The sequence below is a fragment of the Sturnira hondurensis genome, unplaced genomic scaffold (genome assembly GCF_014824575.4).
Source record: "Sturnira hondurensis isolate 20B ecotype Veracruz unplaced genomic scaffold, ASM1482457v3 Scaffold0006437, whole genome shotgun sequence".
NCBI classification, from domain to species: domain Eukaryota; kingdom Metazoa; phylum Chordata; class Mammalia; order Chiroptera; family Phyllostomidae; genus Sturnira; species Sturnira hondurensis.
Window position 1 is genome coordinate 728100 of NW_028079068.1, and position 26736 is coordinate 754835.

Genomic DNA, 26736 nt, shown 5'->3' on the forward strand with positions numbered 1-26736 from the left:
TCCCTAGGAAGTGTCCTTGGCACAATTAGACCCTTTGCCAGTACTGGCCTGCACCCAGAAACAGGTCAACGGGGAGGTGCAAAGGCCAGGCCTCGTCCCTCAATTCGGGACACTCTGAAGGGCTATCCCAGCTCCTGGGCTCCCTGGACCACACTGGCTGAGGCCTTTGTTGTAAATCCGTCACCTGTCAGCTGTTCCTTCTGTCCAGTCTGGCTTCCCCACTCCCTGCATGCAAAGCTGGGTCTCAAGGTTTGTGCTTTGGACTGAACTTTGCGCCCCCTGCCCAAATCCCTAATCCCGATGCTGAAACCTTAATTCTCCAGTGTGATGGCAGGTCACTAGGTCACGGGGGTGGAGCTCTCAGGATGAGATTAGTGCCTTTGTAAGAAAAGGAATGAGGAAGCTACTTTCCTCTCTCTGCCCTCCACCAGGTGAGAACACCGTATGAAGATGGCCATCTGCACACCAGGAAGCCCTCATCGGAATGAATTTGCAGGCGCCTTGATCTTGGACTTCCAGCCTTCAGAACTGTGAGAAAATAAATACCTATTGTACAAGCTACCTAGTCTATGGTATTGTTGTTACAGTACCCTGAACTGCTAAACAGTCTGCTTCTCAGAGAACCCAACTTAGGTATCCCAGATGGGAATAAAACATTATAGCAAAAGTGTACTGGAGGCACACACACATTCATGTGCACATTCCCACATGCATCTGGGCCCAGGAAGAAGTCGGGGTATTTGGGTCAGCCACACAAAAACGCCAAGCTCCTGGCAGCTCCACAGCCTCTCAGTTGTGCTGGTTGTGTTGGTCTCTGCCTTGTTGCACAGAGAAAAGAAATCTTGACACCCACGAGTTCACCTACCTGTGTGGCTGGTTCTCTCTCCTACTTAGAGCCCCGTGCTCTCCCCGGACGTTGCGAACAAGTCCAGAGATGCGGCTTCTGCTCTTCCAAGGGGGCCAGTTAACCTCACTAGGTTGTGTGACCACAAACTGAGCCCCTCACCACACAGACTCCAGGCAGCACATGTTCTGCTGGTCTCAGGGTGGCTGTGTGAGAACACGGGCCTGGGCAGGCACACAGCGACCAGGCCCGGCAACTCACAGCCGCCTCCCCACTGCAGCCTGCCCAGGTTCGCGTACCACGTCCATCACAAAGAAGGGGGATCTTTCTCCCACAGGCAGCTCTTCTGGGTTCCTGGCCTTTACATGGTTTCTGCTTTTGTCTGAAAGGCTACCTCCCCACCTGCTCCTTTAGGTCAAAAGCACAGGTATTTTTCCCTACAGCACAGAGAATCTTGGGGTGCAGGTTTCACACAATCGACATACATCGTGAGTATGGCATTTTTATTGCACCATAAGTCAGACCAGGGGAGAAGCCGAGGAGGTCTTCCGGGGGCCCCTGGTGGCCTCTTCCCCAAGTCCTGCAGGTTGTAACACTGAGGACCACTGAGTTCCCTCCTCAGCAGCCACAGAGAAGCAGGGCCTTTCCAATCCGGTCTCAGGTCTGCTCCTGGGCTTCGGATTACGACTCACCTCCATCTACAAGCTGCCCCCACCCCCTGGGGCTCCGACCCTGGGGAAAGCTACACCACTGGCTCCCTCGGCTCCCAAGCTACAGGCGCCTCCAACTCCTGCGCTGCCTCTCCCCATGTCCCAGTCACATCCTCCCATCCTTTCAAAATGCAGGGTGGGGTTTTGCTGCCGTTGCCCTTTTACTCCAAGGAGTACATTCGGGCAAAGGAAACTTTCGGGAAAAAAGCATTCATGATCGCGCCACCTGGAGATTAACACCACGCTTAACATTTCCGTTTATTTCCCCACAGCCCTTTACCTTGCATGTATTTCCTGGTAATATTCTAATAGGAACGATCGCCTATGTATAGTTTTGCATCCTGCTTTTTTCAGTTACCAATCAATATGTAAACATGCCTTCGAGTTTTCCAGAATTCTGCACCAACATCCCATTTATGCCCATTTTGAGCATACAGATCATCAGCAATTTTTAGTGAGGAACAGTTTGAATCTAAAACTTCTACATGTATTTCAGATTGCTTCCTTAGGATGGAGGCCCTTCGATGAAATTATCTCGTCCAAGGTTATGAACATGCTGAGACTGGCAATAAATACGACCAAGTTTATTTCAAGTAAGCCTATATCGCAGGGCTCCCCAGTCTCTGAACTGCAGATGGGTACCGGTCCAGGCCTGCGAGGACCCGGGCCGTACAGCAGGAGGTAAGCTTGAACGTAATGCGCTTGACCCGTCCTAAAACCATCTCTCCCCGCCCGGTCAGTGGAAAAATCGTCTAGTGCCAAAAAGGCTGGGGACCGCTGATGTATCTATCAATTTCATCTCCACCAACACACCAACAATGAATGAGTGTTCTCTAATTTGTTACGCAAAAAGAAAGGCACGTTATTAACATAGGAGTTTGCATCTCAGATTAGATGGTGAAAGGGAACACTTTTCCCATTTATCAGAGTTGCAGTTCCCTTGTGAAACCTGCTCGCGTCTTCCGCACGTTTGTTTATTGGGCTCTGAACCTCGTAGTACGCCCTCAGGCCGCGTCGGGTGAGCTCCTTTTTGTCTACCAGGTTCGTTGCCCGTGCCTTCCCAGTGCCTTGGCCATTTAATCTTTTTATTAATGTCTGGTCTGCACAGCTTTTCATCTGGATGTAGACAAACCTATCAGTGTTTTCTTTCATGCTATCCTTTAAGCTCAGAAAATCTTGTCCCCATCAGGGCATCAGATAAATATTTACCTGTTTTTCTACTCGAATAGTTTCCCCATTGACTCTCCCCACTGGCAAGGCATTTCTAACCAGTTTCTTTCTAACCAGCCTTCCCCTCCTCTGGTTGAGTCCAGCCTAGTCCCTCACGGGCCTCGTGTGCCGTCACTGTTCTCAGAGGGGAGGCCCAAACAGTACCTTTCCAATGAGCTGACATACTTAGGGAAGATGTGGGCTGCAGGCAGCTGGCTTCGCTCTGCTGTTACTTTCTTCCAAGGAGCGCAGAGGGCGCGAACATGATGCCCCAGCGCCTACCTGCCTACCGTGTTCTGTCTCTCTCTGCACAGGGGAGAATGAAGCAATGCTCAGGACTCTCGTGACTCCTCCCAGGGGGTCTGACAACCATCCCCCCAGCCCACACTTCACACTCGCTTTCCCCACCTTTCCCTTTGCCTGTTCCCTTCCACCTGACCTGTGTAACGCCTCTGATTTAGGAGTGGATTAGCCAGGGATGCTGGGTACCCTTCCCATTTCCTCTCCCTGTCCATACCCACCCTCCCCCCACCCTCGGGGACCTCCAGGTGGGAGTGTTTGCCTGGCAGGCATCCCAGGGTACTTGGAATCTCAGAGCCTCTCAGCAGCTCTGGTCTGCTTTTCTCACTCTCATCCAGTTGACTCCGGCTGGTGACTGGACAGACAGAAAAGGTCCCTCGTGTGCTCTTCTGTCTGCTCTCATTAGACAAGTGAACAGCAGGCAGGCTTAAGGAACACTGCACACCGAAGGCCCGGAAGGCCGAGTGGGCCCACGGCAAGCCGGAAGCTGGCAGAAATGCACCCTGTGTCTGGGGGAGAAAGCAAGACCCAGAGGACCAGGACCCATGTTGTTCACGAGTGGGACCCCCGACCTCAAAGGGGCCTGGCCATTTCTTAGGCTTGATACAGGGTGCAGCCAAAAGAGGTGGGGGGCAAAAAGGGATTTGGAATGGGCTCCAGAACTCAAAAAGGTATCTAGGAAATATTGGAGAGACATATAAGATGTGCTCACCCCTTCCCCCACAGGTGTGAGTTGAGGAAGGGACACAGACCAGGAACATGCAGGGCTGTTTTGTACAGCCACAGCCTTGCAGCTAATCCATGGCCTGGTCATTTAACCTATCTATAGCCTTTGGAAGGTCACTTGGATATGTTAAATGGCTGTGGCCAGGCTTGGAGCCAGGGAGATGGAAGTCACTTCCCCCTAAGATGTAACTGGGGGGCAGGTCCCCCGAGTTACAGCGCCTACGTGGGAGCTTGGAGGAGATTGGCTCCAGGACATGGGGCCTCACCTGCCCAGACTCACCATGGCGGCCCAGGACACTTGCAATAAAACAGGAATGCTGGGGGGTGTAACTGATTGTGGGAGGAGTCGGAAATGGGGGTGCAGAGGAAGATTGGCGCAGGGATTTAAACCCAGACACGGCAGCCATTGAGGGAAAACCACCCGGCTTTGCCAGAGCGGGGACCCCTGCAGCCAGGTGAAGAAGAGAGCCATGTGCTTTTGGCAGAGTGCAGACCCCTGCAGCTTTGGTAGACGACACCCATGCGGCTTTGGGGTGCTCCCTTTGGCTGCATGGCCTGGGAAGCAGGAGAAACTTTGCCTGGAAAAATGGGTACAAAGAACTCTTGCCAGTGGACCATGAGAAGGTGCCACATGACTTTGGATTAATTAGAGATCCTGCCTGGACGGCAACACAGCTGACGATGCCAGCAGCTTGGAAACACAGACCTGTGCTCTTTTCCTGATTTACGGTACCCTGAGTTAGGGGAGGGGGGAAGGGAGCACTGTGTGCGTAGGTGGGTATCCTAAAGGACTTTGATATTTTAATGAAGTGCTTTAAGTCTCTTTAACATTAAATAAACATTTCCTTTCCTTTTCACAAATCTCTGGCAAGTTGAGAGATGTCTTTCCAATTGGTGGCGGACAATTGAACCCAGTAGGTGGTCCGGACGGTATTAGTATACCATCCTCCGGAGCCCCCAGTGTGTCTGTTCTGGAACAGGCTCAGTGAGTGGTTGCTAAGGAGCAAGGAGTGCCCGTCACCACTTCTGACTGTAGAAGTATGGGGACTGAGCTACAATAAACAACTTAGCCAGATCCTGGGAGAGTTTGGGGCTTTGTTTTGTTTGGGTAACCAGTCCACCTTTTTTCTTTTTTTTTCCCCATCCTTAGCTAGCCTGTGGCCCACAAACACACTCTCAGCACGACATCCTCAAGAGCCTTAACTTTCTCTGGGCCTCATGGCTAAAATGACAAAAGTTTGATTCGATGATCTCACACATCCCTCCTAGCTTTGAAATTCCATGATGAGATTAATAAGTTCAAGAGAAATGCTTTTATGGGTGGCTATAAATTCTATGCTATCTACACATGGGCTTAGAATACATCTCGTAATTTACATGTGACTGTACGTCACTGGAAACTGAAGTTTAAAGGGGAATTGGAACTATGAACAGCTTTTCCTAGCTTTCGGTGTCCACGGCAGCGCAGGCTCAGAAATCATTCCTCTGCAAGCATTCTGCACCCACCAGGAAACTCTTATTAATACGACAACACAGCCCGGACCACAGCACATCAGAAGCGTTTTTTCGACGATTCTGAGTTTGGTAGAGGCTGCTCTCAGCTTCATGAAAAATCAATCCCAGATGAAGATGGGCAGCCGGAAGCCCATTTTCCATGGAAACCAACAGGATGGGGCTCTTTTCACACTGGTGTTCCAGAACACTCTAACTGGTGCTAGTGGGAATAACGCGTATTAAAATAAAAAATGGGCGAGATGTCTTTTACGCGCCCTCGGAAGTTGGCGGCGTGTGTTCAGGGAGGGCCACCTCATTGGAATGCTTGTCGAGGGAGGGAGGAAAAGCTGCGAGCAACCGCTCTGTGCACCTCGAAGCCAAATATAAATGCCTCCGGGATCACCCGGTGGTTTGGGCTGCCCCAGCCGCACAGACAATGCCACGCTGACCCATTGTCTCTCTTCTCGGTGCATCATCTGCTCTCTCACCGAGGCCTGGCTCTGCCCCACATAAAAAGAGAGGGCGGACTGCACCAACTATTTTGAGGGCCTAGGGCGTGAGATGACACAGGGAATGAGGGCTTTATCAACCCGAGTACAGGGACAGGGAATGGTCGTGCGAAGCCCTGGACTGGGTTTTTGTACCCAGAGGATGCGATTGCGTCTGATCCTGCTGCACCGAGCTTCAAAGCGACCCCGGACAAAGAGAAGACAGTCCTGATGTGCCCAAGTTTTACCCCTACTTCCCCCTCTCCCCCCCATTGTGAAGCCTTGTGTATTCTCCTTCCTAGACACACGGGACTCCTGCCCCTGCTCAGACACCCCACCCTCCTCCTCGTCTCCGGGATCCTGCTCAAGCTGCCACATCAGCCTAGAAAGCCTTTGTTTCCCACATCTGCCTGGGAAGTCCTACCCATCCCCCGAGGTGCCGGTGGAGTCCTTCCTCCCACAAACTCTCACCAGACTATCCTATCCTCAGTAAGGTGACCTCACCTCCTCCCCATTTGTATGGCATTTGATTTGCCCCAGGATGCCCTTGGTTGAAGGGATTGATATATGAATAGGAACCTTATATTCTAAGCAATGGAGGACAGGGGCAGCACCATATTCATGTTTTAACCTCTGCAACGTGTATCACAGGCTTTGTATACGACTACAGACCAACAAGAGGCCGGCCATGGCAGGGGGGCGGTCACCATCCCTGGGTGTCATCTGGACCAGACATCTTTTAGGGCCACTTCTCCCAGGGAGACCAACTCCCCATGCCCCAGGGGCAGGAGTTAGCCAACTGTAGTCCACATATAAGAATACCGGCCGAGTCTGCTCAAATGCAGATTCCTGGGCCCTGCTCCCAATTTTGATTCAGTCGTTTGAACTGGCAGAACCAGAGTCTGCTGTTCTGCAAGCCCACTCAGGTAAGGCTGCTACGGGTGGTCCCGGGCCCACAGTTTGGAAATTCTGCCCCAGGGAATATTTCACAGGACAGGGACAATGAAGTCAGAGAAGCTGGACTGGGTGGTGATGATTTTTCGAACGGGAGAAGTGCTTTTTGGTGGGGAACTCACGGCAGGGTGGGGCACATACAAGTCTCCGCATCCTGTTCAGTAGCAGAGGCAGACGGCGAAGGGATCCGGGCTTCCCAAACACCGAGCTCCCAGAAGCATCCGGGCAGCAGATGCCTCCCTACCAGAACATGCACCCCAGGGGGCATGCATGTTCTAACACCCCCCAGTCCATCTCTCGGCAGCCAGGCACCCATCTGTGCTGAGATGCACAGGAGCCCCCTGAGAAGGACCAGCCCCATGTGGGCAGAGTGCCGCAGAGGACCATCACCTGGAGAAAGGTTTCCAGGGCTAATAGGGAAAAGGCAAAAATTATCCCTCAGAACAGAGCTCGCCCCGCTGAGAGAAGGAAATTCTGCCTTCAGTGCCCGGAGTCAGCTCCATCATGCTTCAAGCTCACCCTGAGCCTAATCCCTCCACTCTCTTACTCTTTAACTTCCTTTCTCGAAAGCAATATTTTTCATGCCTACAATGTATCGTACCGGACACTGGGATGGAAAGATGGATGAGACGCATCCCTTGTCTGAGGGTAGGCAAGCAATTGCAGCAAATAATTGCTAACACAAAATAAAAACCGTGCTGACAGTGACACGCACTGGAGGGGTGCCCAAACCCCCTTGGAGAGAGGAGGATGGAAGACTGATTCTGAATCTCAGAATTGATAGGAATCCTCTCAGATTAACACTTGCTAATCAATACACTCTCCCACCATCTGCTCCAGCTTACAGAGGAACTTTCTAACTAATGGAACTGACATCATCTATTCCCCCTGGTTATGAGAGAGGGCAGCTCACAGCTGTGCTCAGGCCGTGACGTCTCTGTTACCAGCCTCCTGCTCCCCAGTGCGGAGCCCGACCCGTGGACCCCTAGGGGCTGTGCAGCAGAGCCCCTGATGGGCGTGGGTGTGCCTGCTGTTTCAGGCAGGGTGGCTGGAGACCCGTGAATGTCACTGAGTTAGGGGAAGCTTTCTGAGAAAAGAAAGAAGAATAGAGGTTAAAGGAGGTGGAAGAAAGAAGTTGATTCCCTCGGTTTACACGAGTTTCTTGGTACTTAATTCACACCTACACTCTTTTCTCCAACGAAGAGTTAAGTTGTACAGGAAAAGCAACTGCTGACTAGATCATGTGGTTGATTATCGGAAGCACAACTGCCTGATGGTGAGGGCCAGGCTGCTCCGCCCTGCAGGTGTGGTCACTGAGGGGGCCCTTCCAGCTCCCCGGGGGCAGGCCCGCCTTCTCTCTCTAAATGGGGGTGCTGCAGAGGAGATACCATGCCTCCCACAAAGGGAAAACAGAGAGATGTCTGGTACTGGGTGCAGAAATCTTCGACTGAGCCAGTGTTTATTTTTACGAGGCATCAGCAATTTTTTAAGGTTATCCACACTGAGTCACTACAATCATTGATTACATTAATGGATTACCTCTGGAGAAGGAATCTAATTACATTTTTGTACAAATTGCAAAATGCAAATTAATTTCAAATTTCCTTGGCAGCCCTTTTGTTCTTTTTATGAGCTCAGGGATAGAGCTGTGGCGAAGGGGAGCCAATCATTGCAAAGAATCTGGAACCTGGAAGGGGCTTTGTCTGTCCACTCAGCCGCTAACGCACCAAGCACCTTGCCCTGCCTGCGTGCATGTGCCTGGTGTGTTCTAGGTGCTGGAGACACAGATGCAAACAAGACAATGTCTCATTCCTCTTGGAGCTTCCGGAGGAGCAATATTAGCCACTCCAAGAGCCATAAAATCCCAAATGTTCCCGAACCCACTCAATTAGCTACTGAGCGTCGTTTTTCTGAACACCAGTGAGGGCTTCGTGCCTCTAACCCAAGAGTTGTCAGCCTCTTTAGCCTTGAGAGGGGAACATAAAAGAGGCAGCCAAGAATTAAATAGGGGGGATGGGGAAGGGGGACCAGCCGCGGAGAAGTGGCCAAGAGGCACGCATTCCGAACATGGGTTCATTTATTTGGGGTGAGGAAAAGGACGGGACCAGGAAAGAAAAGGCAAAGCAAACAAAGAGAACCTGACAAAGGAGAAACAACGGCTAAAAACCATTTCTTCAGCGCCAACCTTTCTCCTACTGGAGTGAAAAACAGAATTTTCAGTGTAGGTAAAATTAGGTAAGACTAAACTGGCTTAACTTTTCTGGAGAGCAATTTGGTGTTATCTATCAAGAACCAACAAACAACAAACAACAAAAACATGGCTTTGGAAACCATGACCCCTGTTCTACGAAGTTACCTGAAGCAAATGACTAAACTAAAGCCAAAGATTCGTGTGCAAGGATTATCATTACAACATTATCATAACCACCCCAAATAGCACAATATAAATGTTTAATTTCAGGGGAAAAACTAGGTAAATTATAGTCAAAGAGGTACACACACACATATATGTATGTGTATATATATATAATGTGTATATGTATGTATGTATATGTGTGTATATGTATGTATATGTATTATATATACACACATATGTATGTGTATATATATATATAATTATATATATATAATGATACCATTAAAATTATGTTCATCAAAGTTTTGATGACCAGGGGAAATGCTCATGATTATAACTACAATTCGGGATACAGGGTTATGTATAAAGTGTGATGTACACCCCAGAAAGATATGAAAAAGGACATAAGCCACAACAGTAATTTGTCTCTCGGTGGTGGAATTTTAGATGATGTTTTTCCATCCTTCTATACGTTTCTATCAGATTTTCCCATAATACTGTTTTATTTGGCTAATCAAAAGAATGAAATAGGCCGATCAAAAAAGATAAAAAAGATAAAATAGGAAGAGGGGAAAAGGAGGAAGGAATAAGGAGCTAGGATTAGCCTGGGTGTGCACACAAGCAGTTACACCAGGGACTTAAAGGATTAGGAGGGCCGACAAACACCTGCTGTCTAGAATGGCACTTGGTGACGAGGTCCGTCTCCGATGTCCTCCCTGCTTTCAAGATTAACCAGGTTCCACATTAGGCTTCACCCTCTAAACTGAAGACTGTAAACTAGGATTGCCTGTGTCTATGAGGCTTGGAGTCTCAGCTGGTCCCACCACTTCCGGCTTCCATTGATGGAGTCCTAGCTGATTTTAGAAACGGTACACAGTGACCCAGGGAAAAAAATGTTTCAAAAGAACCGTAGCATTTTTCAAAAATTATTTTTAAAGATCCNACTGTAAACTAGGATTGCCTGTGTCTATGAGGCTTGGAGTCTCAGCTGGTCCCACCACTTCCGGCTTCCATTGATGGAGTCCTAGCTGATTTTAGAAACGGTACACAGTGACCCAGGGAAAAAAATGTTTCAAAAGAACTGTAGCATTTTTTAAAAATTATTTTTAAAGATCCTCAGTAGTATAATCAAATCCCCGACTCTCCCCCCCCCCCAAAAAAAACCCCCATACTACTGGCTATAATCAATTGACTCTTAAGTTTAGATGCTTTCTCTGGAGATTCCAGTCACTGAAGGAGATGAATTAGACAATCTTAGAAAGCTTCTAAAAGGGTGCCTGGTCTGCTCAGTGCTTCCCCTGAGCACAGTAAACTATAAATACTTAATGCCCGGGCCAACGATGATGACTAAGTTGATCGATAGTGAGCACGGAGACAGCATCCCATTTCCAGGCACGACCAGCGTGGCCAGGAGGGAATGGAGAAAGTCCAGCACACGCCGGGGACACACTGCGCTCGCCCACTGGTCATCGCCCGCTGGGGGCAGCTCCGGGTCCCCAGAGGGAGCGCTGAGGTTGTTAGGAGACTGGAGATTCTGACAGCCCGTGCAGCAGGAGGCAGCCATTTCCTCCCTGGTGTCCTTGGGCCATGCAATCTTAATAGGCTTAACCTCAAGGAACGAAAGAGGAGCCTGGGATCACGTTGAATTATTCACTGCTCCAATCTGCGAAGGCAGAAGAATCCCTCCTCTGAGAGTAAGCAAGAGCTTCCCACGTCATCACGATCCCCAGGTAAGAATCCGGTTCAAAAATCAAAACAGAAGAAAATGTACTATCTTCTTAAATCTGAGTTCATGAGCAGTTTGTGAATCATGTCGCAATGGACGATTCTATTCTCAAGAAATTTTTTGAGGAGCTTAGTATATTTAAATTTATTTAAATAAATATAATACACCCTTGGCTGGGTAGCTCAGTTGGTTAGAGTGTGGTCCGGATACGCCAAGGCTGTGGGTTATCCCCGGTCAGGGCACATACAAGGATCAATGAAAAAATGCTTACAACAGGTGCAACAAACAATCAATGTTTCTCTCTCCTTCTCCCTTCCTCTCTAAAACCAATAAATAAAAATTTAAAAATAAATAAGTAAACATAACATATATTTGAGAACTAATTTGTATAGATTAATGGCCATGATCAAAGTGGTCTTAACAATGGAATGAAAACCGTTGTTAGCGTTGAGACTCGAAGGCCAAGGGCATATATGATTCAGGCATTCATTACATGCTGAATTGAATTGGCTTTGGAATGTAATGAATACACCATATTTCTGTGTACCAAAAGAAAAATGTATACCCAACAAAATAATAGCAGTTCGTTCCTGTGCCTCAAGGAGAGCGTGTTTTCCCAGATTCCGTGCCCGAAATTCATGTGGATTGTTCTCTGGGACAAAGATGGCCACTGTGCCCCTCTAGCAAATGCATTAGGAGCCAGCTCCTTCGACCCTGTCCCCTCACCTCAGAATCTCAGGCCTCCCCCAAAGCATCAGTGCACGCACACCCACTTAGCAGGTGGCCTCACCTCCAGATTTCATTGAGTCCCACATGTCCACACGGCTGAGCGGTCAGGCCAGGCCACTGACCCCAGGCCTGGAATATCACAGACGGCTCCTCAGAGTCCACAGTCCAGACTCCACCCACCTCCATCACGCCTATCCACGGCTGACTGATGAATCTCTGGAGGTAATGCTCATACCATGCAGCTCTACCATGAGTTACTGACCCTCTGTAAGCCTCGCTTTCCTCACTGGTAAGTTATATACACATGCCCCTCATAGGACAGTGAAGGGATAAGAGAAGTAATGCAGCTCCAGGATGCAGTTCGGCCACGGGCCCATGTCAGGCACTCAGTAAGTGGTGATTATTATCACACAAGAATGCAAACCCCACGAGGGCAAGGATGGCTGTCTGCTTCATCTAGTCCCAAGAACAGTTCCTGGTAAAGGGTGGGAACTCAGTAAACCTAATAAATGAAGTATTTTAGGCCCATTTCACACGGCACTATTCCTGCCCCTTTGTGCTGGGCTGAGACGGCCTTTTCCTCCTCTGGACACTGCTGACGACACGCTGTTTCCACATGTCCCTTAACCTTGGCCCCTGCAGCCTGGAGCTGTTGCCACCGCTCTGCGTCCTCTAGTCACCTGCAGGCCCCCCGAAGGCCTCTCTCTGGCTGCCCAGCTCGGATGCTGTGCGCACCACGGGCCCTCGGTAAACACCGGGGAACGAGGGGCCTGCCAGCCATTCCAAGAGCTACCAAAGACAGCTCCTTGTTATTCAGTGCGGCCAAGAACCAGACACCAGGATCCCAGTCCCTCTTTTCCAATGTAATGAGGAAACGGGGCCAAGTTAGTGATTTTTTAATTCCATGTTTCTGTCACTCCACCAAGCTAAACAACTGGATTTCAACCCTTAACCAGAAACCAGAGGCCCCTGCTCTTTGAGAGAGTGGACACGCAGAGAAGACATTTTTACCTCCAGGAAATGAAAAGATCCTTTGGGGTAGGTAGGCCCGGGTGGCAACGTGGGGTGGGGGAAGGGCTACAGAACGTAAAAGGCTTGTGATGCTGGCCTGACACTCAGACAAAGCCAGACGTGAGCGGGAGGGGTGGGGGCGGGGTGCTGGCTCAGTGCGGCATTGCTCCCCCACTCACTGCCTGCGGGAACGGGCCCTTCCTTCTCCTCCACCCCCACCCCCAGGAGGATGTGCCCAGGAGCTTGGGGAAGAGGTCGCGTTTGTACAATCCTCCTTCTCGGTTTCCCTGGCAACTGTGCAGCCTCTAGAAGCTCCAGAAGCGAGGTGGAGGGGTTGGGTGTGGACCTCAAATGCTGATGTAGGTCCCATGTGGTGGCAGCCTCTCAGCCTCAGAAGGTCACACACACATACACACACACACCCTCTGACTGCTCATTTCTAATTTGGTGCCAGGTGCCCAAGCCGAGAGCCTCGGGGAACTGTTATATAATTAGTCTCCTTTTGCCAACTTGAAGGGAGAGGTGGGACCTGAGACAGAATGGTAAGTTGGTAAGTCGCACCACGGATGCTGGAAGCCTCTTGGCCGGGTTTCAGATTTCGGATGAGCCTACACAGGTCCCCTCATGGGGCATTAATTAATTCTGTACCAGCAGCTGGTGAGAACAAGGGACTGGGGTTTCGCCCCTCGGAGGGCGTCTGATTGGGGGGACCCAGCTGAAGACCAACAGATGCAGGAAAGAGGGGTGCAGTGAGACCATTTAGAGGCACGCTGGCCTAGAAAAGTTGAAAGATACGGTCTCCAGCTTTGAAATGAGCTCCGTTCTGAAACCTCATTTGGAAGTCAGTTATTTAGAATTCCAAACCCATTTCCAGAGAAGTTCTGTCTGTTATAAATGGTGATTGGGTTTCCAGGCGAGTCCACAAAAGCCTATTTAACTCATAATGTGGACAAAATACTGTACATTTGCAATGAAAAGCAAGAGAAAAAAATCCTGTTGTGATACCAGTAATTAAATGAAAAAGAAAAAACAGAGAAGTGGAAAATAAATAGCCTTCTTTCATTTCTTTTGAATAAATAGCCTTCTTTCATTTCTGTTGGATGGAGGGGGAGCTAGCCCAGTTGCTCCTGGAGCGGGGTGGGGGCGGGGATCTTCATTTACTTTCTATAACAGGACGGAGGATGAGTAGCTGATGGGGGGGAGGGGAGGGGTGGAGAATGAAGCTGGGCCATCCTTTGGGATAATGAAAACAATAGCATCCTTGGAAAAAAACAGGCAGAGAGGAGAGAGATGCAAGTGAATGAGATTATCTCATAAGGTACAGGTGGGGCTCCTTCCAGTGAGGAGAGCATGAATTCTGCTGTCACAAAGGCCTCTGTCTCTCAATGGCTATAGCTTTGGGTGAGCGGCTCCATCTCTCAGTCCCGGTCACCTCAGTGGCAACCTGGAAGGGTCGCTTCAGTGGACCCTGGCCCAGTGCCCAGAGCCCTCTCATGGAAGCACTTGAGGCCCCAGGCCTAGGAGGGCTGTCAGCCAACAGGGACCAGCCCCTACAGCGACTGCTCAGATACACAGAGCCACAGGTCAAGGTCACGTCTCTCCTGGCACCCCGCCCACTCCAAGAAGTAACCAGTGTGGAGGATGAACCTGGCCAGCCGGGCCCACCAGGAAACTCTGGGGGCCACAAGAGGGCCGGAGCTCTCTGAGGGGTGTCATGGGCCCGCATCAAAGCATGACTTCCCTCTGTCAGACCTGCCTCCTCCCTTCCTTTCCGCAAATGTGGGTCCCAGGGCCACTCCTTCATCCTCCTGCCAAATGCCACCTCAGAATTGGCTCCCCAGGTGTCCCAACCTGCAACAGCCTCGCCCAGAGCAGGCCCAGGAAACGACGAGACCCTACATGACCAGGGCCCACTGATACCCTATCAGGTTTTGTTTTCAATGTATAAATGTTCATAGTTGACAGTTTGTGATTTGGAAATAGAATCTATTTTTTTTTCAAAAAAACTTCTGTGGAGTGTTTATTTGGAACTGCTGTCCAATATGGTAGCCACTGGTCACGTACAAGGATTTAAATTTAAATTAAATTAGACATTCAGTTTCTTGGGTACACTAGTCATATTTCACGAGCTCAGTAGTCACATGTAGCTTGCGGCTAGCACGTTGGGAAATGCAGATTTACGCATCATTTCCTTTGTTACAGAAAGTTGTATTGGCTGATGCTGGTTGAAATGCTGAGTTATAAAGAATCTGAGGATGTCTGCACTGTATCCTATACCAACCTTCCACGAGAGGCTCATTAGATATATAGGAAGCAAGACAAGTAACGCTGTTCCTGGCTAAGGCTAGGCTCTACCTGCCCCCCTCCCCCAACCCCAGAATTCCAGTTCTGCACGGGCAAGGTACAATTCCAGGGAGAGGCCCTCTATGGCCCAGCCCCAAGCAGGCTTCGTGGCCCACGATGACCTCCAAGCTCAAGCCAGAGTCAGCTATCAGGGAAAGATACAGAAGGTGCGGGTGGCAGCGAACATCGGCCCAAGGCCTTTGTACAGTGAGGCGTCAGCTCCCAGGACCACTTCAAGAGGCCCTTGCCCATGCACTCAGCCTGGCAACCCCACCATGGACACCGTGGCCAGGGAAACATCCTGATACCGGATCAGGTCCTACAGGGACAGAGAATCTGGGGCTCCTCTTCGAAGCTCGCACTGCCAGTCGTCACAGCCTGAGCAACGGCAGAGCTGACGGCCTCAGTGGTGTCTCTGTGGTCCCTCCAGGTGCCCTGCTCATGCACCTGCCCTTCACTTTGGGTCTGGGACCCTTGCGTTCTGCTGACTCCGCAGAGCTGGCACTTCAGGTCCTCCTTGCTTCCCTAGGACCCCTCCCTTGTCAGGACTTAAGGTCCATCCTTTCCCATGGTCATGGCCATGGAACAGTTCCTAGGGGACTCAGGCCAGGCAGAGCTGCAGCCCCCCTCCCACCCAACTGATAGCTCACGAGCGTCAAAGCCAGCCTATCTCCTCGCAACTCTTGGTCCTTCTTAACTGGTAATACAGGACTCGAACCCAGGACCACAGCCAGCACCATCCCTTCCCCCGCTCTGGGCACCGAGGTGACAGCAAGGAGTACTCCTTCCCCCAGACGAGAATGTCACCTCCATGGTATCCCCCTTGACCCAAACAGCATCTCCCATTCTGCTCCCGGGCCCCCTTTCCCTATACCTATGGCAGTCTCGCAGGACCCCCTTTTGGGATCCGTGGTTTCATTTTGGGAACAGGAAAGGATCTGAGCCTGGGACCTTTTGGAGACTGCAGCCTTCCCAGATGGCAGGGCTGGACGGCCACATGGAGGAGGGAGCCATTCCTGTGCTCCCCTCACCAATTTCAATGCTCAGAGGGTGTTTATGTTCAAAGCTCTGAAAATGTAACTTTTTAGACTCTTAGTATGTGAATCTTCTTTTGCAGCTCACACGCTACTGTCGAAAATGCAGTCTTACTGGACACAACTAATAAATGAGAGGGCTGCTTCTGAGGCTGCGATCCCTGAGAGGACCCCGAACACTGGTGATTTTCCGCTCGAAACTCCTTCACACTGCACCACACTGTTGCCGTCAACAAAGTGCTCTCGGCCCCTTTCTACCCCGACACGTCAGCACCTGATAGGGGCTCCCGCACACCTGTGCAGACCGCAAACCCACAACAGACCCACCTACACGCACACAGCCAGGCACAAGGCACACTCACCCTCCCAGGCTGCTCAGAGTCGAATGGAAAAGTGCCTGAGTCCATGAAGGTCATTTCCGAGTCTGTCGTCCAGGTCCGGGGACCTCAGTGTCTGGCACAGCTTTGTGTTCCGATTAACAACAGCATCTAATACTGCTTGGTATCAGACTCCACAGAGTTACCGACTGATTTAGCAGGAGTCATTTTATTTCATTTAAATGCTATAATAACTCTCAAGACAGGTATACTGTTACCTCTGATGTACTGTTTTGGGGTTCAAAACCCTTGGTCAACCCAGGATCATGTACCCGGAGAGCAACGGAGCGGGAACTCAATCCAACATCCCCTGGCTTCATGGAGCCGAAAGCTATTCCTGAATGAAGGAGGGCGTTGAAGACATGAGACAGAGATGTCAGCTAGCTATTTGGAGGGTTTGGTAGGATGGTCATAGATAACACACAAAATGCAAAAAAAGAGGGGGGGGATACATCTTTCCTCTTCTGTGCTGTGTTACCCAATTAACAAAAAGAAATGTGGAAGGGCAGTAACTCACCACTATAACCAAACAGAAACAGACGGAGGACACAAATACCTGCAGAGTCCCACTTTGGTGTGAGCAGCTGTGCTGAATGCAGGACTACTCCCCTGCTGGTGTCATCTAAAGCCCGCCCATGCTCTCGCCTCCTCCGAGCCTTCTCTGACCACCCAGGCCCTCCAGACCACGAGGTCTCAAACTTGAATGTGTTTCGAGTCACCCAGGCTCCCGGGGCCACACCTCAAAAGGCTCCGACTTGGCAGGTCTGGGCTGTGCCCAAGCATTCGCGTATCTGACAAGTTCCCAGATGCTGCTGGTGCTGCTGATGCCTGGGCCCCTTGGAGAAGCGGAGAAGCACTGGGCTAGATTCTGATGGGACCCTTATGACATAATGCAGAACTGGCTGCTACTTCTGCGAAGTCGTTCGGGTTCCCAGATGCCTCTGCCCTGTCCTCCCCATGGTCCTGCCTCGGACCTCAGCGCAGCCTCACCCCTACCCGGGACCAATCCCGACCACAGTTGCAACTGCGGCTCTGACTTAAAAGATCTCCCATCTTGTTTTGTGCACAAAACCCATGCCCCCTAGTTCTAACAAGGGTTGTCTCATAACCACTACTCTCTATTCTTATTCTAATTCCCCAACGCTCCAGATTTCTTGGAGGACTGGGACCTGCCTTCCTTTGGCCATGCCTCCTCCCTACTGAATCCTGCAGTCCTAAAGCCCCAAAGGAGCACCTGCTGATCCACACCCTTGATGACAAGTGTCTGCTGCCAGACATCTGCGTCCCACCCAACCCAGATTCCCTCTTGCTGAGCTGTCCCTGCCTGATGGAACACTCAGCTTCTGGCCTGGTTTCACCCCATCCCCCCTGCAGTTTGCCTGGACCATGAGCTCAGACTGTCTCACCTATCAGAAAAGCGATCATCGGCCTTATTCCGCACCTGGAGCTGCGACAGATGCCCCTCAAGGCATGGGAACGGGCAGATCCTGGACCACCCCCACTTCCCTGCCGTGAAGAACAGGCCACGCCTCGGTGATACGGCAGCTTGGTCTTACATTTTGCTTTGTTTCCCCTGCGATGACTCCTTGCTGATTTCGGTGTGGAGGCCGGGACCTGTGGGGTGTGCACATCGGCAGGAGGAATCTGCACTCTCTGGGTGGTCAATAAACATTGAGCAACAAGCAGTTTGATCACTTGCCTGGCTGGCACCTGGAAATACATTATCCAATTTGGAAAGCAGAATACCTTTTAATATCTCCTCCACCACCTACCACGGGGCTCCTCCCTGAATAGGCAGCCGATGAATATTGAATGAGTAAACGAACAAATGGATGAAGGATGCCAGCGGGGTTGTGCCCAGTTCTCCTTCGTGGGGACCTTATCTGTATGCTCAGCAGAAAGAAAGCAGTTTCCAATCTGCAGAAGCTGAGAGATGCCTCTAGGCCACACTTCCAACTAATTCCCAGCACAGAATTGGACCTGCGCATTTAGATGAACTGCGGCTTGAAGACTGCAATGACACCCGCAAGGGTGGTCCTCAGATTTGTTTCAGTCCACGAATGCTATGAGCAGAAGAGGTCGTACCCAACGCCACCCCACCTCTGCTCCAGGCTACCTCCCATCCCTACTCCTAAGACCCCTTCGTTGCTGCCACGGACCCCTTGCCAGGCCAGCCATGTAAGTAGGTGGGATGGCCAGCTGCATGTGTGTTATGGTTTATAGTATCTACACACACCCTTTCTTCACCTCCCTGTCACTCCTTCGGGTAGGTCCTCTGAAAGATAAAAATGCTATCAGAGAAGGTAATAATCCAAGACGACATTAGAGCTCAAACACGCTCATCAAAGTAGTAAGGCTGTTATCTGGCAGACCCGTGAGGGGAGGGGACTGAGCACAGGCAAGTTTTGGCAGAGGTGAGGAGCATCTGGCAGGAGTTCCTGCTGCGAAAGCAGGGGTAGGGGCAACACCACGTGAAGGGGTTTGTGTTCTCTGCCTGGCTTGCCGCAGAAACACCACTGAGAGAACAGGCACAGGGCAGCCAACGGGCTGCAGGCTGTGGGTCTCCTGAAAGGTTTACCACATTCCCTGCAAGGCCTGGGTGGGGACAGAAAGCGGTGAAATGGTTTGCAAAAAAAGCAAAGACTTTAGAACACCAAGGGACGCATGGTAATGCTCTACTGGTTGAGTGTGCTACCAAGCGTTCTCAATACCAGGGACGGCTTCCTGCTAGCTGACCCCCACGGACGCCAGTCTCGCGAGCAAGTGGCAGCTCACAGCAGACTGCACACAGTGAGAGCCTCGCACGGGCTGGGCTCAGGCACTGGCTGGGCTCAGCTGCGGCTGCAGGGAAGGAAAATGGCTGCGCTGCAGGGGACCTAGTCTTCTCACGTCTGGGATGTTTACCTCATTAGGCTGTTTTACATAACATCCGCCAAAAACAGAAAGAAAAAAAAATAGCTGGAGGCGGTCCGCTGGAGTGCAGACCTCCTTTGGAGTCCTCGGTCTCAGACTCCTCGGAGGGCAAGATGGGACCAGTAGGCGGCCTCTTCCTCCCTGGGGTCTGCACAGGAGCCAGAACAATGCAGACTGGGCTCCTAGGAGGAAACCCCTGGCCCCCCTCCAAGGAGCAGTATAGCTAATATGAACAAAGATGTGGTTATCGCTATTGTAATTACAGACGTTGTTTTCTTCCCAAGCCCTGTGGTCCACTGCATCCACCTTGTCATAACCGAGGGAGGCTGAGGAAGGAGGGACCAGGGACCTGGGTGACTCTTGAGCTGGGAGACCGGAAGTCTGCATGGGCGGACATGCCAGAGGCCAGATGAGCAGGCTGGCCCAGCAGCCAGGCCAGTCCATCAGGAGAGGAGAAGGCACGCACCACTGGGCCAAGAGCCAACTTAGGTCCAAGGCCAGAAGGCCGCTAATGGCCGTGGAGAGAGGCAAGGGGCAGCCTTGGGCCTCAGAGGTGGGCAGTTCCTGAGGGTGGCTGGAGGGAGTCCTAGACAGACCAGGAGACTAGGGTGGGTGGGTAGGATGTGCTGACTCTGGAAAGAGGGGAGGGTGCAGAAGCAGCTGTGGGGGAGGCCTGGTGAGGAAGGACCAGGCAGGGCTTGACCAGGCAGAGCAAGGTCAGGAGTCCCGCACCAACAGCCACACCAGAGTGGCAGGACAGGCAGCGCTCCTCACCCTACAGCTGGGTGGGGGCTGGTCCCCGAGACTGAGCTGACCTGCAGGCCCTGCTGAGAGTGGTCAAGAGATTCAGGGGCAGGAGCCAAGAGTGTCTGCATCAGACAAGACAGCCTGGACTTGGACTTCTCCCTTTCAGCCACATGGGCACGAAATGACCTTGCTCCTCCCCAGAGCCTCAGTCTCCACCTCTGTCTGTCTACCTTTCTTCTCTCCCCAAGGCCTGTTCTCTTATCTCCTCCCTCCCTGCTTAACTCTTGGCCTTGTTTCTTCTAATTCTGCTCTCCAGGGCCACTGTGTGAGTGTGTTTGCGTGTGTGTGGGTGGGTGGGGTGGGGTGAGCGCCCTCAGGGGCCTGCAGTGGGGAGCAGGGGGATGGGGGAGGAGGCCATCTCTCCTGTTCGCTCCTCCCCAGCCAGCTGGAAAAGCGCCATGTGACCATCCAATCTAATTAGCTGAAAGCTCAGTCTTGACAGAAGGGGGCTTTAAAAAACTCTCTAGCTTTCCTGGCTCTCAGCCTCTTGAACAAGAACGAGAACGAGAACGATCGAAGAAGATCCTACTGCAGGGAAGTGGAGTCCCAGCTCCAGGTTCCACTGCCAGGGACAATCAGCTGCAAGCAGAAACCTCCATCTTGAAAATGCTGAGCAGCGTGAGAAAGCCCAAGCTCCCGAGCACAGCGTCGCAGGGCCTCCAGCCCAGAGGGAACCTCAGTGGCAGCTGCCCAGAGCCCCTGCCAAGCATATCAGGAGAGCTGGTGGTGAGAAAGGGCTGCCCTCCTCACCCAGCCTCCCGTCGAGACCCCAGGCCTGGCTCCACTGCCCGCAGGCTCCTCCTTGCGGAAGTGCTCACCTCTCAGGGTCAACACCGGGACCTGCCTTCCCCAACTCCTGGCCTCACAGTCCCCATCATGGATACCAGGCTCCCCTCCCACCCAATTCCCCTGGCCCTGCCACTGACCAGTGTCCTGGCCCTGGCTGTGCTGTGAGGACACAGAGGGACATCAGTGGCAGGGAGAGCAAAGGTCAAGCCACTCAGATGACCTCAGGGGCTCCTGAGTGGCACAGGACACAATTCTCCCAACAAGCCCTGCCAGCTCAACCAGAAAGGCCTGTGGGAGGAGACAGCATCACTCAAAACACCATGGTCATGCCCACCTGCTTCCCTCGACCCCTGCCAATCTGATTCTGTCACCGTCAAAATGTTAAACCCCAAAACCTGTTCAGGGAGGGGCACTAGCTGAGCTCATCTCCTGCAGCCACTGTCCTGTCCTCTCTGACCTGGTGACACTTGTCCTGCTCTAGCCCTGGAGGTGTAGGAAGATCTGGGTCAGGAGTGCAGCGCACCCAGAGTCCACCAGGCTGGACAAATGCCACTCCAGTCACTGCAGCCTAATGGGAGGCAGCAGGCAGGTAGGAAGGCCGGTGGGCTGCCCTGGGCAGGTGGCCAGGCCTGGATGGACAGACGGCTCCGGTCACAACTCCAGAAGGAGTCGTGCCTTCTCCCAGGGAGCTCCAGCCAGCGTGGAAGGACAAACAGGGACACACGATGTCACCCGCAATCACCATCCAAGCCAAAGGCAGAGCCCTGTCCACGTCACCCAAACAACTGAGCATGCAGGTCTCACACCCAGAGACCACACACACACTCGGGTGCATGCACACTCGGGTTTGACCAGCTGGCCCTTACTTCCCAGAGTGCTTATTATCTCTTTACTCTCGGAGTCGCAAGCCTTTTGCTCACTGGCCTCATGACCATAGGTGATGCGCTCACACAGCCAAACAGTTAAGCCTCCCATTGGTGGGGTTGACGGCTCAAAATCACAGCATAATTTTTAAAGCGAATTGTGTTTTTCTATCAGAATTTTTTTCCCACATCAGTGACTGATGACCACATGCAAAATGCCTGATGAAAAATGTGTAACCCGAGTTTAACCAGAGTCCAAAATATTTGCCAGAAGTTCTGTCAGGGGGAAAAAAATCAAATTTCTTTCCTTTGGCAAAAATTACGTACAGAGAAAAATTGTAGAATGTAAGATGTTATGGTCAAATTATAAAATAATTTTATTATTTTATTATAAAATACTTTTATCATTTTATGATAAAAACAATAACCAATCTAGTATCAAATGAATTTCTTTGATCCCATTGACAATATCAAAGAATAAAGAACTCTCAAGTAAAGAAATCAGAGTCTGACTTCTTTTTTAATGTCCAAAGCTGCATCTTAGGCGTTTGCTAATCTTTGATAGTTTCTGCTTTATTTCCAAGGGGGTCTACATGCCCACCTCCCACCTAATACCATCAATAACTGACCTTTAAAAATTAGCTGGACCTTTGTCGTGCTTTCCTATGAAGCCAGCAATGCCAAGGACAGAGAGCACCGACTTCGGATGGGGCAGATGCTCACCTGTCCCCTGGCTAAAAACAGCTGTCGGCGGCGATGTCAGGAGTGGCAAGCGTCCTCTGCCCAAGTTGGAGCCTACCCGGCCCCTCGGTGAAAGAGGCAGGCGAACCTCACACCAAAGGGCAGCCTCCACTTCACCAGCGGGGGGCGCCCAACACCTTTGCGAACATCCCCATCGGAGATGGCTTCCATCGGTTAAAAAGACATCTGTGGGCACCCCAAATCCCAGCATACGCTGCACACTGGTCTGTGCACAACCCAACCGCATCACAGTTCGGTCGTGAGGACCCTGGAGACACAGGGCTCGAGAACACTCCACAGACCTTAGCCTCAGCCTCCTCTCTCCTTTCATTTTTGTGGCACCATGGGATGTATTTTCAGGGATGCTACAGCCAGGGACCTATTTGAATTCCAGATATCTACTGTGCGGGGGCCACGCATTCCACCAGCTGTCCTGTGCAGGGCGTCGGTGCAATGGACACCAAAACAACTCTCCTCGCTGAACAACTTTCACAAACCATCTTCATTGCTTGAAGCAGTTTTACTATATCGTAATTACCGCGTTGCCTTGTAATTATTTGCTGTGTGAATGTAACTCTCCCCCCACACACACACCTGCTACCCCACCATATGTGAGCCCTTGCAAAGCCCTCCCCATGCCCCGGTGCATAAAGAAACCCAGCAACTTGGGTGGAATCGAGCCAATTTGAATGGAAGCCGCTGTGTCAAAAACATCTTTCTTGGATCCCATCATGACCCCCGTAACTGAAATAAATTCTATTTAAGTGGTTATTCAACAAGGCCTCTCACGCATCTTGGACATCCCTTTTAGGCCCCGGTGACTGACCACCTTAAATCAATGCTACGTGAGCAGTAAGCCGTCATGGTTGGGCACACGTGAAGTTGGCTCCTTGCATGTCTTCCTCTACAAATGGGAATTAGTGACCCCGATGAGGAGACTCAGGCAAATCTCGCATCAGAATTGAGTGAGCGCATGGTGTGCTTCGCTGAGTGGCTAACACGAAGGGATGGTCTTTGAACCTGAGTTCTCTGTCTCCATGCTCTGATTCATGCCTCTGAGAAGGATAAAGCTTTCGGGGCAACAGTTTGGATAATGACTTTCCACCCGCTGACACCTGTCCTGTCATGTCAGGCCAGTGGCATGTAGTAACAACCATCTAGACACCTGGTCACGGTCTCCTTCCTGAAACCAGTGACTGATTGGCCTGTTCTGTTTCATTCTACGCGGCTCTCTCACCCGCTCCCCCAAACTATGGCTGTTTGATTAAAGCCAAGCCAGGAAGTGAAATATCTACCTGGGAGACCCCAGGCATGTGAAAGATAACCAGGCAACAATAAGGAGAAAGACGGTTTGGGCCTTCGTCCAAGTTCACCAACCTTTTTATCAAGAAACAATCAAAGGCCCTGCTTCATGTATCCGTGTATGCAGAACGTTAACCTTGAGACGTGTGAACAAAGCCGGAACAGGAAGGAAATGACAGGTGTGACGAGGGCAGCGCGGAGCCTGCTAAGAGTAAGGACGCACTCACCTGAGCATGGTGTCGGCAGGGAAGGAGAGCGTCCCTGGCGCACAGAGCGGGGAGCCCCCATGGCGCGGAAGGGTAAAAATAGCCGTTTGCTCATTAAGTCAGCCTTCCATCACGATTTAAGTCTCTGAGGATCCCTGACCGAGCAATCCCCCAGCCACAGGAGCAGACATTGTCATCTGTGCTGAGCAGCCGCATGAGGACCAGAGCCCCAAAGCCCACTGTTCTGGGGACACACGAACTTTAAGTGGAGGACCAGACCCGAGCCTTGGGGGACCCCACTCAAATGCAAATCCCCAGTGCGATGCAACCTGTAACCAATGGCGATCTCACTGGGGACGAAGGATGACACAAGGGATTCACAGGCGGCCACAGTAACACACCACGCAACGTGGAGACGTGCTAGAATCGAATCCCAGGTGTCGGTCTGGTCTGGTAGGTGAAATCTTAAAGGCCTACCAGGGTGGTGAAAGAAGATCACTGATCGCCGCCAACCCGCCAGTTTGTTTTGTTGGTGTTGTTTTGTTTTGATTTCAGAAGCCAACTCCTCAAATCTATAATGCAATCAAAACCAACTAGGGCAAGTCCGACCCACAGACAGCGACACTGTAAAGAATTGCCACCACGTTCCGGGACTGTCCACGGGCCTCGGAAGAAGGCGCACCCATCTGCCCAGACCCAGCTGGCACTGGGCATCCAAATCCCCGGGCCCTCCAAAGGTCACAGTCAAGGCAAGGAACTCGGCTGTACTTACGCAGGGCGTGCCACTCATCCTGCCGGATGGTCTTGGTGATGTTGAAAGTGAGGTTCCTCGGGATGGTGGCGGACGAGTAGTGGTATTTGATGTAGGTGCACCGCTCGATTTCTCCTGGCAAAGACAGACAGGAAACCAAGTGTTAAGGAGGCAGCGGTCATCTGGGGGCTAGTTTCGGGGATGCACTCTTCCGTCCTGGGCAAAGGGACTGGGTTTCTGTTGAGCCTGGTGATGCCTACAGTTTATCCAAGGCAGTAACATTGACTTCTAAAGAGCAGAGGAGTCTAACTAAAATCAAACACCATCAATTCAGGGAGAAAAACACATCTCTGGCACCCTTCGCAGGTGGGGAGAGCCACCGTTTAGGTGGATAGCGTGAGAAGAAAGCAGTACCTATACCCATTTAATCTTAAGAAAACTAACGTTCAAGTCAAGGCATCAAAAGACATTAACAGTTTGCACCCCCACACCAACAGAGAGCAGGCTTCGACCTTCAGGAGGTCGTCTGCGCTTATAACACACACGGTCTTACGGAACGCTGAGCTAGACGGGCCTCTTCGCCTTTCTCCATCCCGCCACTACCCCTCACCCCTGAACACAAAGCGCTCAGATCAAGCTGTGTCTCCTCGAATCAGTCTCTTCCCAGGTTTCCTGGACAAAATTAAAGCCCTGAACACGCTCGACACCTGGTCCAGTGGGGCCCTCACTGATAAGTTCTTGTCCATCCATGCCTGTTTTGCGGGTCGGCTTCTCAAAACCTTCTCTACCTCTTACAGCAGGCATTCTCAAAGTGTGGTTGCAGGACCCCAGCATCAGCATCCTTTGGGAACTGACCAGAAATGCAATTTCCCGGCCTGACCCCAGATCTACTGAATCAGAAACATGGAGGTCAAGACCGCAGTCTCCAGTTTAATAAGCCCTCCTGGTGGTACTTTTGCACACTTAAGTTGGAGAACCTCTGCCTTCAAGAAGCTAATGGAATTGCCAAAGTATTAATTCATAAATCCACCATGTTTGCAAATTCCAACAGGAGGACATGATTAGCTCTTCCCTTGACACTTTTTGTCCCTACAGGGATTTCCATCGACGCTTCCTTATCTGAGGCATCTTACAATTCCGTGTCAGGGCATCGGGAAGAACCAGGAAAAAGAGTGATTTTTAAAGGTTAGGGGGTTTAAAATTTGGTTTTGCACCTGAATGGATTTTGATGGTAATCCATTTTGCACCCCACTGATTTTCAATTTATAAGTGGTGGCACCTGATTGAATTGTTTGACCTCTGGCTCACTGTCAGCAGGGAGCCCGGCGATTGGTGGAGGGCAATAATCTGGACCTGAAACTGATGCCTTATTGTAAATCATACCTGGACAACAGCCCAGCTGCCGGTTACCGGCAGACACCCCTCCAACTGGCCCGATGCTGTCCACAGAAGCAAGGTTGGGGGAAGGCGTTATGCCCTCTTTCCCTTTAGTCTTTAGGTTTTCAAACCCTCTGCCTCTGTCCCCTTAGCCCGAAAGCATTCTGAAGTCTCTCACATGCCCCTAGCAGTCCCCCTGACCACATCCTACCCGGTCTTACTCCTCCCCTAACTCACAGTACTTCTGGGGAAAAGTGGTCTGCAGACAGGTCTATGCTTCTTCAATTCACACTCATGCTTCAAGCCCACATGATCCATCGCCGTGACTAGCACACCCCCCCCCCCACCCCGAGTCCAGTCTACAACACCGGAAATGCCACAGGCATCCGGAGGCTGCCCTCTCTTGAGGGGTGCCCCTCCTCCCCGACACCCAACTCGTCACCAAATTCTGTCAGCTCTCCCTCAAAGATCCCTGGACCCAGCTCTCCCTTCTGCCCCCACTCCTCTCTAGGAATACAGGGACGGACATCAGTGAGCAGCCATGTTCACTGAGAACTCACTAGGTAGGAGAGCCTTACAGGCGCTGGGGGGACTGGTGGTCTCCACCTTGACCCGAGTCCTCGCCACGCAGAGAAGAAGCATGTGAGGCCCCTGGGATGAACAGACTCGGCCACCACGCCTCGCCC